The sequence below is a fragment of the Ictidomys tridecemlineatus genome, chromosome 2 (assembly GCF_052094955.1).
Source record: "Ictidomys tridecemlineatus isolate mIctTri1 chromosome 2, mIctTri1.hap1, whole genome shotgun sequence".
In the NCBI taxonomy this organism is placed as follows: domain Eukaryota; kingdom Metazoa; phylum Chordata; class Mammalia; order Rodentia; family Sciuridae; genus Ictidomys; species Ictidomys tridecemlineatus.
Window position 1 is genome coordinate 166,217,817 of NC_135478.1, and position 15,916 is coordinate 166,233,732.

At 34.1% G+C, this 15,916-nt stretch overlaps 1 pseudogene; it reads left to right on the forward strand.

Moving 5' to 3' along the window:
* Positions 1–3,541: 3,541 nt before the first annotated feature.
* LOC101969546 (ubiquitin recognition factor in ER-associated degradation protein 1 pseudogene) lies at positions 3,542–4,373 on the forward strand (annotated as a pseudogene).
* The last annotated feature ends 11,543 nt before the right edge of the window (positions 4,374–15,916 follow it).

Genomic DNA, 15,916 nt, shown 5'->3' on the forward strand with positions numbered 1-15,916 from the left:
AGCACAAAATGTATAAAATATGTATAAAGCTACTGATGAAGCAGGCCATTAAGCACTAAGTGGTTACTAAGGATGCACTTATAACAGGATCTGGAAAAAGGACACTAATGGGAAGTGGCATTTGTGAAGTATGGGTTGGTGACAGTAGCAAAAGAGAGGAAAATAAATGGAGGACACTTACAAATGGATGAATAAAGAATGCCTGAAAGCCCAAATTAAATTGACTACTTTAGGTTTCTGAATCACAGAAGGATATTAGAAAACAAAGAAGGACATATGACTTCGGTGATTCTTTTATGAATTCTGCTTTATGTGAAAATATCCAATGGAATGTGCAATTTCTATTAATTAAAAATAACCTTTCAATTTTTTTCACAGTGTGTAAAATTGCAAAAGTCATAAGATTGCAATCACCTTCTTTTAGATAAATTATATATTTTGGTGACATGATATATGACATGAAATGACATAATTGTACTTATTATTTATTTGGGAGTGTTGAGTATTGATCCCAGGGGTGCTCTACCTCTAAGCTACATCCTCAGCCCTTTTTATTTTTTTATATTGAGACAGAGTCTCACTAAGTTGCCCAGGCTTGCCTTGAACTTTTAATCCTTCTGCTTCAGACTCCTGAGCAGCTAGGATTACAGACATGCACAACTAAACCCTGCTGACTGATGTGGTTTTAAGGACAAAACAAAAATTGTCAGAATGAGCAATCATTCAACTTGATTTGCATGTGTTTGGTATATTTACTAGGCTAGTAGAATTATTTTTCCTCTTTTTGTAACTAGGATATATTCCCAATATCATATCATTGCATGTTTTTCTAGAAGATTTTTTTATCATTTTAAATAATGTATATAATGATATCAAGACATAGTAATGCTTTCCCTTGTTGATGCTTTTGTTGATACAATAACCTTTTCTGAAGTGGTGAGTTTCTCTCTTTTGAATACTAACTCAAAAAAACAGATTATACTTTTTAGCCATTTTCTTCATAAACAAACATGATAGTTAAAGCTTTTTAAATTACATTATTTGAATGTAAGAAAACTTTATTATGTAGTTAATAAAAATGAATGATTTCATCAGTTTGTAATGGTCATTTAAAAAATTATGTTGTACAAAGCTGTCATAAATGTTTTACATATAATGTTCTCAATCAATCATCAAAATGTATCAGTAGGGTAGGTATTATTGCTATCTCCTTACACCTAAGAAAACTGAGCCCTGGAGAAGTCAGTTTATACTGCTACTTATGTGGGGGTATTTTGAATTGCACTCAGGTTATCAAGTTCTATTACTATTGTGCTCTTAAACATCCTGCTCTGCTTTGTTATGATTCTTGTGCATATATTATGTACCAGGAAATTTTTGCTGTTCTTTACATGTATTAGTGCAACCCATATTTTCTTAAATCTTTTAATTAGTTACCACTGATTTAATATTTTAAGCTGAAGAACTAAAAATTGCATGATTTGTTCAAGTCAGCTCAACAAAGTTGAGACATATTAAATGTAAGAAAACATCCATCTAGCCTATCTACACAGGTCTAGATGATTCAAAACTTGTTGTATACAGTACCAGGATGTAAAGAGAAATCACCTGGTTCCTAGTGCTTTTTCATCTCATATTCAGTGCAGAACATATACCACTGGACAAAATGGATAAATAAATACCATGAAGGATGCTGATTGTTTCATCTTTCTAATTCCCACAATAAAAATCTAGATTTTTCAATTGTGAACTATGAGCCAATTGACCTAGAGGCCAATTTTCAAAAATATCAGCATTTTTATGCATTTAGCCAGGATTTGGAAAAGGCAAAGGAAATTCTTAAAAAAACGTAAATAGTGTATTATATAATAAGTAATTTTATAAATATTACAGACTGCAATAAATATAATGTGTTATATTTCTGTTTCTGTTATTACTCATTTGTCCTTTTGTTATTTAGATTTCGTTAAAATTGTATGCACCTATTAGCTGAATGGGGGCATAAATTGCCCTTTTTTCTTTATTCTTCTGCCATATCTCAGATTGATAACACACAACTCTGCTCTATACTGAAGTTGTCATTTCCTCAGAACTGTTCTTTTGTCATTATTTGTGCATAAGTAGATGTTATAATTTGCAACTATTCAATTTTTAGAATCTAAATACAGTTTTTAATATGTGACTAACAATCTAATTTCAGAGCTTATTTTCCTCCTGAATTTTGCAATAATCTCATTTTAAAATGCCTCTCTGTGCAGAACATGGCTTTCCATTAGTTTTACTTCCCTGTTAATGTAGACCTCAGTACACTAGCATTGGCTTTATGGGGAGATAATGAATTCTAGTAGCATCAGCTGTAAAGGAAAGTAAGAAAGCGGGTATGAACACCATGGTACAATAAGATCATATAGATTTATCAATTCTTAGATGAAGAATGCTACATTATTTTTATAATGCTAAAATTTAATAAAAATAAATTCTAAAAAATTCTGATTTATAAAGTATATCACAAACTATTTCAACAAATAAATGCTGCCAAATATAAACATACATTCATATGGGTGAGATTATTCATTTGGGAAATGATTCTGTCTCATGAAGTTCTTAACCAAAAGCAATTTTATTCTTAAACAAAAGCACCTTCCATTAGCAGTTTGTATAAATGCTGACTATATCCCAGGACCTTTTGGAACACCTGACAACTGACTGCTCTGGTAAGTTATATTTGTTATTCTCAGGATTTATGAGAATTACTAAAACCAAACTCATCAGAGTAAAGTGTAAATCCCTGTAGGGTATCTATTACAAATTCTTCAAAGTAAACTTATGTGTTCTAAGTAAATCAATCCACTTAATTTGTAAACCAAGAAAAAAAATCACAGAAGGTTTAGATCCTGCATAATAATCTTAGACCATGAGCAAATATATTCGAGGTATAAAAAATCTAAGTGTCATAAGTGTTTCTTGGAGGGAACTATGATAATGAAAGTTGTGCTATTAATCTCTACTATCTTTTTCTGTTACCTCCTTCCTTCCTTGTATTTTGTTCCAATTATTAACTGAGTTTGGCTCCACATGTGCGTTGAGAAGGAAGATTTCTAAGAAGAAATTAAAATGAACAAATTGATCAACAACAGGGACAGAGACTTATTTTATACCAATATTTTGAACTAAGATGAAATGTCCAGAAAACTAAAAGTTCCATTACTGGTTATACAAGGGTTTACTCAACAGTTTCCTCTTTTTCATCTTTAGGAATGTCTTATATTCAAATCTAAATAATATTGATATGAAAATTACACATTTGTTTTGGCTCCTAGGAGAAATACCCAATTTGTAGTTTTTATCTGCACTATTGATTATTCTGGTGACAATATGAATGTGTCTTTTCTTGCACTATCTTGTGTAGAAAAATAGAAAATAAGAAAGAGGAAGGGAGGTGTCTGGGTTTCAGTAAGGCAGCAGCAGTGGCAGCTGCTTCTGTAAAGAAGAGTATTCCGAGTCCTCTGGTTCTAACGTTTTCTGAGAAAAGCGGCGTCTATGAAGGGTTTATATCATGTTCTCTTTCAACATGTTCGACCACCTGATTCCCTGGGTCTTCCAGAACCACTTCTCAACACAATACCGCTGTTTCTCCGTGTCCAAGCTAGCAGGGCCTAATGACAGTAATTATGCCACCCTCAGCCCTCAATCAACTCAATGATGCATAATTTGCTGTTGGAAGAAGGGGGCTTGGTGCAGGTGGAAAGTGTCAATCTTCAAGTGGCTACATACTCCAAATTCCAGCCTCAGAGCCCAGACTTCCTGGATATCACCAACTCCAAAGCAGTGTTAGAAAATGCATTGAGAAACTTCGCCTGTCTGATCACTGGGGATGTGATTGCCATCAATTACAATGAGAAGATCTATGAACTATGGGTGATGGGAGACAAAACCTGACAAAGCTGTGTCCATCATTGAGTGTGACATCAATGTGGACTTTGATGCTCCCTTAGGCTATAAGGAACCTGAAAGACAAGTCCAGCATGAGGAGTCAACAGAAGGCGAAGCCAACCACAGTGGCAATGCAGGAGAGTTGGGCTTCCAGCGCCTTTTCTGGCTCTGGGAATAAACTAGATGGAAAGAAGAAAGGGGTAGAGCCCAGTCCCTCCCCAATCAAGCCTGGAGACATTAAAAGAGGAATTCCCAATTATGAATTTAAACTTAGTAAAATAACTTTCATCAGAAATTCTCATCCATTGGTTAAAAAGGTTGAAGAGAATGAAGCTGGAGGCAGATTTGTTGCTTTCTCTGGAGAAGGACAAACCTTGCATAAAACGGGAAGAAAACCATAAGTTGGGACTGTTGACTGGAAAATAAAAAAATCAATTGCAACATATTAGCTTTTAGTTACTGGCTCTGACAATGATGAGACTATCATCAGAGAATGCTGTTATTTAAGGTTTGTTTAGCATAACCTAAGAATTATCAAGTTTGACTTGGATGTGAAGCAGCAGGACTTTGTGATTGTGTGCTTGATTGGGGGAAAGAGTAAGAGCTGTCTCTGAGTTTCCATGGTCAGCCACCTCCTCACTACTTCATGCTTGCAGCTCAAGGGCTCTCCCACTCTGCTTCAGCACAACAGAGTTTCCTCATTTCTTACAAAACCAGTGGAGGATTTGAATTGCTCTACCTTAAGGTGTTCTTTCTCTTCATTTTTACTTTTCCCAGGTCTGTTGCGTAGGCATTGTATCTGGCTTAGAAAAACATGGTTTAAATAGATATGTGCTCTGTAAATAGTGGCTCTCCCACTCCTATGGCTGCAATTTAAGTATTTGAGAAAGGGTGTTTTTATTTTTGTTTTGCATATTGAGTTTTTTCAAAAGTTCCACACCTATGAAGGAAACCTATATGATGATTTCTTGTGGAAATAACTGGTTCCTTAGTTGACCTGTTCTATAATAAAACAACTCCATGATGAAGCCAAAAAAAAAAAAAAGAGGAAAAATACTATATTTTTTAAGCTCTTTGGGGAACTCTTACACACCCTACTTTAAAAGCTACAGCCCTAGATTTCCAAACTAGCATTCCTTTTACCCTGTGGTACGGTGGTGTGATTCAATTTAGTTAAATGCAATAAACATGGTTTGAGTGTCTGAAATTGATCAGGGATTTTGCTATGTGCTATGCATGCATATGTGAGTAACAAATGATCTCTATCTTCAAAGAACTTACATTTAATATTCTGTTTTAAACCATTTTATTTTATCACAGTGACATTTCCAGATACTTTAACAGTATACTTTGCATGCTTTCCACCCACATAAGAAATTCACCACTGAGAAGTAATCTCTGGACAGTTCTTTTGTGATCTCAGTTACAGTTCAAGATTTTGAAGCGTCAACAATCATTTTGAAATGTTTTGTATGGATTTCAGATACAAAATTATTTCATTGCTTTTAGTTCCTAACTACTCGTCTTATCTCTATAGCTTATGAGTTTTGAGATGGTAAGATGAGCAAAGTTTCCCCAGGGGCCAGAGGTATCACAATCACTATATTTCAAATCCTAGTTTAGAGAAGTGGGTTGTATAAATGCTCTTGAGTCTAAAAATGTCAGGGAAAATGTTAGTAGAAAAGCTCATAATGCCTAATGAATTAAATTGATCTTGAAATGTAGAAAGTTATTTCAATATGTCTAATATAACACAGCCAAAATAGTACCAAAAAGTTCATATTACATTTCCCAACCTTACCTGATCACAAAAAGCCTGGGCTCAATTCATTAATCAATATCAGTTTCACTGTGTTAATAAGTTTTCAATTACAAAATCAGTCAATAAATGAGGCCAGGTTTAGGACCTACCTCCTTTCAAACATCAGAGTTTTGGGTATATTCTATTCTTTGATTTAGGAAATGGTTTTCATACTACATCTTTACATACATTTTTATTTCTTCCATTACCTGCAATTTATTTTCAGACACAGCATTGTACCCTTTCATCTAACATCATGGAAAGAACTATATATTTTTTCTACTTCAAATAACTGCCGAATGCCACTGTGGACTTTACTCCTTTTGCGAAAGAAATCCCAGGGAAATCTCTGCCTCACCTCAGACATGACGTGTATCATAAACAGGCCTCAGGCCTTCTCTGAGAGCCTGTGGAGCATGGCCCATCTGGCAATGCTGAGTTGTGGCCTTATTTCTGGCAAAGTAATCAGTTGAGGGAGCCAAGAAAAAGAGAATTAGGAGGAACTGCCCGTATATCAGAGTAAAAGAAAGTGATGAGAGTATGAACTCTCCCAGTGGGTAGAGAACCCTTCCTAAATTATTCTGGCTGCCTTTGCAGACACATAGAATGCCCTTTCCTTATTCTGATCTCATTGGGATCTTCCACTTTCGCACAGGAGATCAGCAGCAGTGATGTGTTAAACTCTTTTGAGCAAACACATTTGAAACACAAGCCTTTCATTTAAGAGCAACTTATCTCACAAACATCCTTTTGAACTTTGCAAAAACCTAAATAGTGTCTAAAAACTTAAATAGTGCCAACTTTTATCTTCATGTATACCCACTCAATAATTACTTTCACAATGAATATTGCCAAACATAAAATGAAGTATCACTGAACAGTTTACTGAGAATGGAACATTCTGGAGAAAGACATAGTTGTACCACTACCAATAATAACAGAAATAGGAACGTATTAATAGTATTTGTAGTATATATTATACATGGTTAGTGAGTAAGTACTAAAATTAGTAGCAATCTAATAATTGAAGAATTTCAGGTTTCAGCAGGTTATTTATGAACATTGAGGAAGCTCACAGATCTACTACATAAATGCATGGGAGATAAGAGAAATACATTATGCTGAAAATACACCTATATTATCTGAATTGATCCATACACAAATTCTGAGAGAATAATTTTGTACCCACATTTGTTAAGTTAAAATTATCATCAAGGCTGGGCATGGTGGTGCACACCTTTAATCTTAGAAGGCTAAGGCAGGAGGATGATGAGTTCCAAGCCAGCCTCCGCAAAAGCAAGGTACTAAGCAACTCAGTGAAACCTTGTCTCTAAACAAAATACAAAATAGGGCTGGGAATGTGGCTCAGTTGGTTGAGTGCCCCCAAGATCAATCTCCCATACCCTCCACCACCCAAAAAAATAATCATCATCAAGGTAAATATATTTCCCAAGATTATACTCCATGGGAATATGATTTAAATCTGGGTCTCATTCCAAAAGCCATTCTCTCCCCATTAAACTTATGTTTAATTGCATGTGTTTTTCAGAAGGAGGATAAGGAGCACAAGGAATTCACTGCTTTAAGAAGGACTAAAATGTTTTTAGATGCAATTTATATCATGCAACCTGCTTATTATAATGCTTTGGGAAAAAAACATAATAATGATATTACTATAACATAATGACCATTTTTCATGTTTTTAGCTAATTCATCTCTCTAATCTTTCATTAATTGTTATACTAATGATGGAACATTCCAATGCCAGCGTGACACTCATTACATTTCTCAAGAATAATCTGCAGAATTTCTCCCCCACAGGAAAGAGTCACATCATATTTTTCTTTTACTCACATTGTCCTTTGGATTCTTACTGAAAGTTATTTTCACAAAAAATGAAGATCACCTCCATTCATTAGGAACTCATACAAAAAGGAAAATTGTTGAGTCAAACAATAAATGCAAGAGTAAATGTGCAAAATCATATTCGTGATAACATGATTGACTCTGGAGATCTCGCTCATACATAGAACCTAAAAATAGTTGTAGAAATAGAAAGTAGAGTTGTCTTTTCCAAGAGCTTAAATGTTTGGGGTGGAGATTGGTAAGATGTTGAACAAAAGGTTCAAAATTTCAATTAGTGGAGAGGAAAAAGTTCAGGAGATTTGTCTGTAGGAAATGAGGACTGTAGTAAATACATGAGTTCTTTAAAAATGTTAAGAGTATGAATGTAAGATGTTCACTCCACAAAAATAACTGGGAAGTCAAATAACTATCCTAATTAGCTGGATTTAGACAACACTCCACTATGTATACATACCTCAAAACAATATGTTGTACATGGTAAACACAAGTTTAATTGCCAACTAAAAATAAATAGATAGATATGTAAAGGCAAGGGAAAAGAATAGGTAAGTATAGAACATCATATTTATTATTGTGTCTATCTCTAACAAAACCTTGACTACAGGTTTGAAATTGATATTCACATTGATTTTATACTCATTGATATTGCTTTTATAGATATTTTGACATATTTATACAAACATGGAGTTCATCTTATTGTAATTAGAATCCCAGTCTGTGATTGTACATGATTGGAGATTCACTTAGATGTTTTTATTATGTACATAGGAAAGTTAAGTCAGATTCATTCCACTGTCTTTCCAATTTGTGTCCCTTCTCCCTTCTCAAATGTCCTCAGTTTATCCCATTCCCGCCCTCCCTATTATGAGTCAGCATCCATTTAGCAGAGGGAACATTCGGCCTTTGGTGCTTTGGAGTTGGCTTACTTTGCTTAGCATGTTAATCTCCAACTTTGTTCATTTACCTGCAAATGTCATCAGCTTAGTGTTTTTGTAATTTTTTCTTTGCACTCTCTAGGCCAAAAGTAATGTCTATTGGTTCCATTTATTTAGTTGTTAAATCCAAAAAACTTAACACATATTTATATTCTAACAACTTAGTAGGTTTTCTGGAAAAAAAATACACATAAATTGAAAGATCAGAATAATGTTTTCAGTTCATACTTAAATAACTGTGAATTGGATGTATGCACCTGTTTGGCACTGTATGTAAGGCTCCTCCAGCCCTTAAATCAAGCACTCACACACTCATTTCCTGCTCTGTGTTGATTTTCACAAGGTATTTTGCTTTTTATCATGAAACCACAGGAAACACAGATTTGCAAGGTATGATATCATCAAAAGGAATGTAGCTCAATATGACACTGAAATTGTGAAATACCTCAAGTGAGTAAGTACACTCATTGTCAGGTGTTGAGTGTTGTTTTCTCCTTGAAATTTTAAAATATGTGCAGCTATCCTATGAGCTCCATCCCTTGAAAGAGTATGTCAGTACGTAGTTTGGGAAGTAGAGTTGGAATCTGTTGATCTCATTCTCAAACACACGTATCACCAATATCACTAGTTCTTTGTAACGTTGTTGTTTAACTGCTAGACTCTTAATAATTTCAATTTACCATCTGTCATAAGCATGTGATCTGGAATGAGAATGCAGTCCAGGAATAGAAGCTTGTTTCAATTAAACTTTGCTGTACTGAGACATGAGTGATAGCAGTCACATAATACACTAAGGCACTAAAACTGGATTTTCCACCAAGACTACTTTTATAGAGTCCTAAGTTTTTATTAATATTATTGGTTAGGTTGGATTTGTGTAGGGAGAGTTTGATTACAAAATAGATAAAGTCATGTTAATTTGTGAAGTATCAATAAAGATTCAGAAAAATACATCAAAAGAGGCACCTCCCTATGGGAACTTTGTGTATTTTATTTGTTGTTATTAGTGTGTTTGAATATTCATTTCAGTTTCACAGCATCATTTCTTTCTGTTAATGTCCAAGAAAATTAACAGAAAAAATAGCAATATTATTCTTACTGACTATATGGTTTAGATAATGTGGTGTCCCCTTAAAGCTCATGTGTGAGACAATACAAGAAAGTTTAGAGGCAAAATAACTGGGTTATAAAAGCCTTGAAGTAGTTAGTGCATTAATCCACTTGAATGGATTAACTAGGTGGTAATTATAGGCAGGTAGGGTGTGGCTAGATGAAGTAGGTGAGGGGTGCTATTGGAGTATATATTTTGTCTCTGGTGATCAGAGTTCTCTCTGCTTCCTTTTTGCTATTTTCTGAACTGGTTTCTCTGCCATGCCCTCTGCCTTGATTTTCTGCCTCACTTGGGCCCAGAACAATGGAGTTATCTATCTATGAAAGGAGATTTCTGAAACTGTGAGCCTTCTATGTTGTTTTTGACAGGTCTTTTGATCACAGAAGAAAAAAGCTGACTCAAACAGACTGTTCCCAGGATGAAAGGTAACAATGCTATTAATACTCACTATGGGGTGAAGGGAAGATGGTGGATTGCAGGAAGGATGCACTTCCCAGAAGTTCTTTAACTTCAGATGGAACAAACAAGAAGACTAGAAGACTACTCCTCAGTAAAACAGGTAACTAAGAGAACTCACAGAAATTCAATAATCGACAGTAAAAGAAATCACAGAGAAACATAAAGTTGAAAATGTGAACTTAATATACGAAATAAAATGCTAGAGGTTCATTAGCTTGTCTGGCAGTGGTGGCAGCTGATAAGGGGACTCGGAATGTATGCAGAGAAAGAGGGAAGCAAAACAAAAATGGGCTTAGAATAGAGAGGGAGACTGATCTTAATGGACCTAGAGTCAGTGGGGGAAGAGGTTAAATAAAAAAAATCAACTGACATCACTTGGTCCACAGGTGAATAGTTCAGTGGGAAGTGGGGTTACCAGTGTGGGAATCATTTATAAGACCTGTGCAATCCAGAGCACAAACAGGACAGGGGGAACTGATTAAGGAGGTTGCAATTAAATATAACAAATAAATCCAAATAGCAAGAAACAACAAAAATCTGTGCTGTTCTTAAGTTCTTGTATAAAATTTATCCACACAAACTTCCCTCTTCTAATCCCTCATCCATTTACCTCCATTCCTTTCTCACACACCCTTCTATTTTCATTAGATCTTCTCTTTTCCCCTTTATTTTGTGCTAGCTTTACTTTATTCTATAATGTTTGAATTCTTGAAGAAATATTTATTTATTTTTGTGATACCAGGAATTGAACCCAGGGTGCTCAACTATGGAGCCACATTTCCAGCCTTTTTTTAAATATTTTATTTAAAGACAGGTTCTTGCAAAGTTGCTTAGAACCTTGCTAAACTGCTGAAGCTCTTTAAACTCCCAATCCTCCTGACTCAGCCTCCTGAATCACTGGGGTTACAGAGATTTTTTTTTTTAAACAAAAGTGATTTTTTTAATGACAATTGCCTAAAGTGATGTATTTGTTTTTTTTTTGTTTGTTTGTTTTGTTTTGTTCTGTTGTTAATGAGGGTGGCACTGCCACCTTGCACATACTGGAGAGGATATCAATTAGAAACCTGTTGACCTTGCAGAATGTAAATCTCAAAAGCTCTTTGAAGACACAGATATATCCACCCCCAAACACTGCCTGTCACTTTGTGTGGAGTCCATGATGGGGTAGAGTGATCTCACTAGGTGTCAGAAGCCAGACTTGAGTGGTGGCTGGGGTGTAGAATAAAGGACTTACCAACATGTCCTCCTTTTTCAGGTGCTGTACTTAGGTAGTTGTAATACCCTGTAAGAACCCACACACTTCTCCTCACCTGGGATTTAGCCTCAAGGATTAGCAATAGACCAACTAGTAACCCAAATCTCAGTGCTTCAAGTGAGAATAATATAAAATCTCAGTATCAGTACCATATTGGTGGCCCAGTCTTGCACAAACCAGTGAAATAAATTCTTCAGAGACCACAATCTTCAATATAACATCAGAGGTAGGAGACAAACCACATATAATGTTTCTCAGCTTTCTCACTTTGAACTAGAATAAAACTGCTAGGACCCAGACACAGTCTCCTGACAGAATATATTTTTTGTTTTCTGAAGAAACAGAATAGTTGCAAATAAAAGACATTCAGATAATAAGATATGGAGGAGCCCTACTCAAATGCTGGCATGTCATGTAGTGATTCCAAATTAAAACCAGAAGTTAGAAAGAGCCATCCATTCAGGCATCCAGAGTTTCAAGTCTGGTTTCTAGTGCAATATTCCCCAATATGAATGGAGATTCATTGAATCCAGATTAGAAAACCTCTCATGGAATCTAGACAAGAAACATACAGTTTTTTTTTTTTTCCTGGAGACTTTAGATTCAATGCCCATATAATCTTTGCAATAAAATAATCCGAGAAGATAGGATATATTGCATCCATCACAAAACAGCAAAATATGCTATTATGAAAAAAATGTAATAAAACTAATGAATGAAAATGGCATGAAAGTATATAGGAATATTCTGAAAAACTAATTTCATAAATTGCTATAGAATATAGAAAAAGAAAATCATATCACAGAGAAACTATTAGAGAAACTATTAGAAAGTTTTGGAATAATTTCAGGACTTCCAGTGATAACAAAGAAGTTTCCCAAATGGAAAAAATAAGCAAAAACACATTGGAAGAAAATTACCAAACTAATGACAACGGAACTTTTTTCCAAAATGAAAGGCAACAGTCACTCAGTTTCAGATGACTGCCAAATGTCCTAAAATAGTGAATGCTTAAGAATGCTAAACCAAGATGTAACATTAAGAATTTTCACTGAAGTAGTTTCAGGAAAAACTTTATTTGAGAAATTCAGAGAAAATTTATAAATCGTGAAAAATAGAAAATAAAATGACAATAGATTTCTTGAGAACAAAAATGAATTCAGGAAGAAATGAAACACTTATGAATTTCATATTATAAATTAGAATGCCTTTTAGCCCAGAATTGTATATGTGGACTGCTAAAGCATGGGAATAAAATAAGTTTGCAGACACTCTACGAATCTTCTAGAAATAGAAAAAAAAAAAAAAAGAAAGAGGAAAATACATGATTAAGATAACAAATATGGTACAGTAAAATCAGGGATGAGAAGACTGGACCCTAAGGAGAATCAGCATAGAATATTAGTCTAAGTGCAAAAAGTCTAAGTGCTCCCAGGGAAAGATACCAGGATACAGAAAAATAAATTAAGATAACTTGTTAGAATATTTGAAAAGTATGATGATGCATAAAATAGAAATGAATGATGAAATATGGCATAAAAAACAGGGGTAAACACAGAATACAGAAACCAATGTTGGAATGGGGTATAACTAATTTAACAGTTAGGGGTAAATACATAGAAAATGATGCGAATAAAATGAAGCAATGGTAATCTCAAAGTGAAAAGTGTTTGGATAATCATAATAATATAAACCATTTAAACTTGTCTCTTTCTTTTATCTTTACATACATGCTCACACAACAGTAATTATTATATATTTAAATTGTAATATATTTAATTAGACATGTTCATGATGTAATTATGATATAATTTTGATTTTAATATTGACTTAATTTGAGCATTTGGAAAATATTTATTTGAAGTATCTTTTTAATTTTTTTAACATTTTTATTTTTTTTGGTATCTGGGATTGATCTGAGGGGAGCTTAACCACAGAAACACATCCCTAGCATTTTTTTTATATTTTATTTAGAGATAGGGTCCTGCTTAGTTGCTTAATGCCTTGCCAAGTGGCTGAGTCTGGCTCTGAATGTGTGATCCTCCTGCATCATCTTCTTCAAGTCACTGAAATTTCGGGCATGCCCCATTATTTGTGACTGAAGTAAAACTTTGATAGCATAAATTAGAATGGTGAACAAAAAGGAAGTAACCAAGAATTGATATTAAAAGTTAATAAAGAAGATCATGAATTAAACATAGCAATCAAAATAAGCTTCATAATGAGAAATATGGAAATATATAGCAAAAATAAATAAAATGCTGTTTTAGTTGAATCTGAGGAACAAGATTAAAAAATAGGAGACTACTCAGGCAAACTAACTCTTTAGGAAATGTTTAACCAAAATACTTGATTCTATTAATTTGATGTGCATAATTTTCATTGAGCAAAATTAAGATCAACAAGCATTCTGAACTATTGTAAGTAGAAGATTTTTAAATTCTTGGTAGGGCATTTCATCTCTAGGCTAGCAACATCAGGCAGGGCATGAAAACACACCCTGGCTATGTGGGCCTGCTCTTAGTTCTGAGATTCTCTCCAGTTGCTTTGCAGTGAAGTAGTCATTCAGGTGCAGTAAACAATGTGTTATTAATCCTCCTGGGGCAGACTGTCATATGTTGAGTATTTTTCCCATTTGGGTTTCCCCCAAAAAAACCTTATTCCAAATATATCAGTTTGAAAAGTTAAGAAATACACCTCCAAGTCTCTTCCTTCAAGTTTGTATCTTAATGTTTTTGATCTCCCTGCCATTTTGGAGATCAAAACCAGAATTTTAAAAACTGTTTTGCCCTACTGTTGTCTAAAGACAACAACATTGAGGAATATTGTCATTAATATTTTTCTGGAATAAATTCCAACCAATGTCTGATTTTTCAAAGTATCATTTTTCTGACAGGGACTTTCTCTCTCTCTCTCTCTCTCTCTCTCTCTCTCACTCTCTCTCACACACACATACACACACACACACAAATAACAAATAAATTAAAAACAAACAATTTAAAAAAGAAGGCCACTGTAAATTCTTTCCAGCTAAAATAATATTTATAAACAATCCTTAACTATATATTATCTTGACAATTATCTTGATTATTTAGTTTTATTCCTGTGTGTCTGATTATTTGGATGTTACCATGGGTAAGGCTGAAATATTTAACATGAGTCATTCTTCAATAAAAAAATATCACATGGATGTCAGGGCTCTTACTTCTAAACCAGCTCTCCATTAATCCATTTCTTGCCCCTGTTCTAACTCCACATTTCATTGAGATTCGAGTCATCTGCTAAAATAATTAAATTACATGAACTCTAATGACCCATTATGTACTAAAAATCTAAGTGGTCGTGGTTCAAATTTAACAAGAATTTGGTTTGAGTTGATGTAGCACAAATTTGTGTAATTTTCACCACAGCTTTCATCTTTTTTATTTGGTTCATTTATGGATTAAAGAAATTAAATTTTTCATCTAGTCATTAAAATTCACATTAACAAAGATTAAAAAGTAGCAGTAGTCTTAACTTGACAAATCCAATTTGAGGTAACTCAAAGATTATTAGCCACATAAAAATAGAACTAAATTAAAACTATAGAGATAGATCCCATTACTTTTTGTTTTATTCGTAGGTAACAAGAGGATTGCTAATCCTTGCACTATAAATTTAGTTGGTAAATAATAATGGCCAATTCAATTTATTGTTTGATATTTTGATATTTTCCCAAGGGTAAGAATCTGTCCTCCATAACTAGGATCAGAAAGAAATCAAACTTGCAGGGATTCTTTTTCTTTCCCTGTTACATTCTTCTCCATTAGATGTCAGTACAGATATCTCTATCTGAGACTCTGCCATGACCCAAAAGGAATTGTCATGGGGGAAAAAAAGAGATGATCAATTGGACTGTTTTTTAAATTTTTATTTTATATTAATTTCCAGATGTTAGTGATTATTTTACTTAGTCTCAAAATTTTCTATTTAGTCTTAATTTTCTTAGCTGAGTTTTTTTTTTTTGTAGTGTTTATTGGAAGAGACAGTCTATTACTGAACATCCCTGAACATGTCTGCTAGTTCTTCTTGAATATGCAAGACTGCAAGACTTCTCATGATTCTGAGAATGAATATTGTATGTATTCATTCTGAGAATGAATTTCTGTAGCTAGCCCTGTGGTAATTAAGTAGGTATGGACACCATAGAGTCGCTACATGTAACCATTTGCTCTAAAAGGAAAGAGATTAGTTTGTCCATTACTACAATATTCTGTGCTTGCAAATAAATAAAGTCCTGAGTTCTTGGCCCTAGGTTCTTCTCTTGTAAAGCATGTATATGCAGGTATCAACTGATTCTTCATGTAGTCCTGGAGAAATTGGGGCTCAGAGATCTCTTGCAACCATGATGACATGCTCAATGATGTTTTTGCCATAATAGAGTCTTTCATCTCTGATTCAAGAGTTTTGTCTTTCTTTAGTTTCCATGAAACTGTGGCAAGTTAACTTATTATCTCGTAACTAGGGAAAATCCAGATCTTTCATATTTCTTGACACTGTTTGGCAATGACAATGGA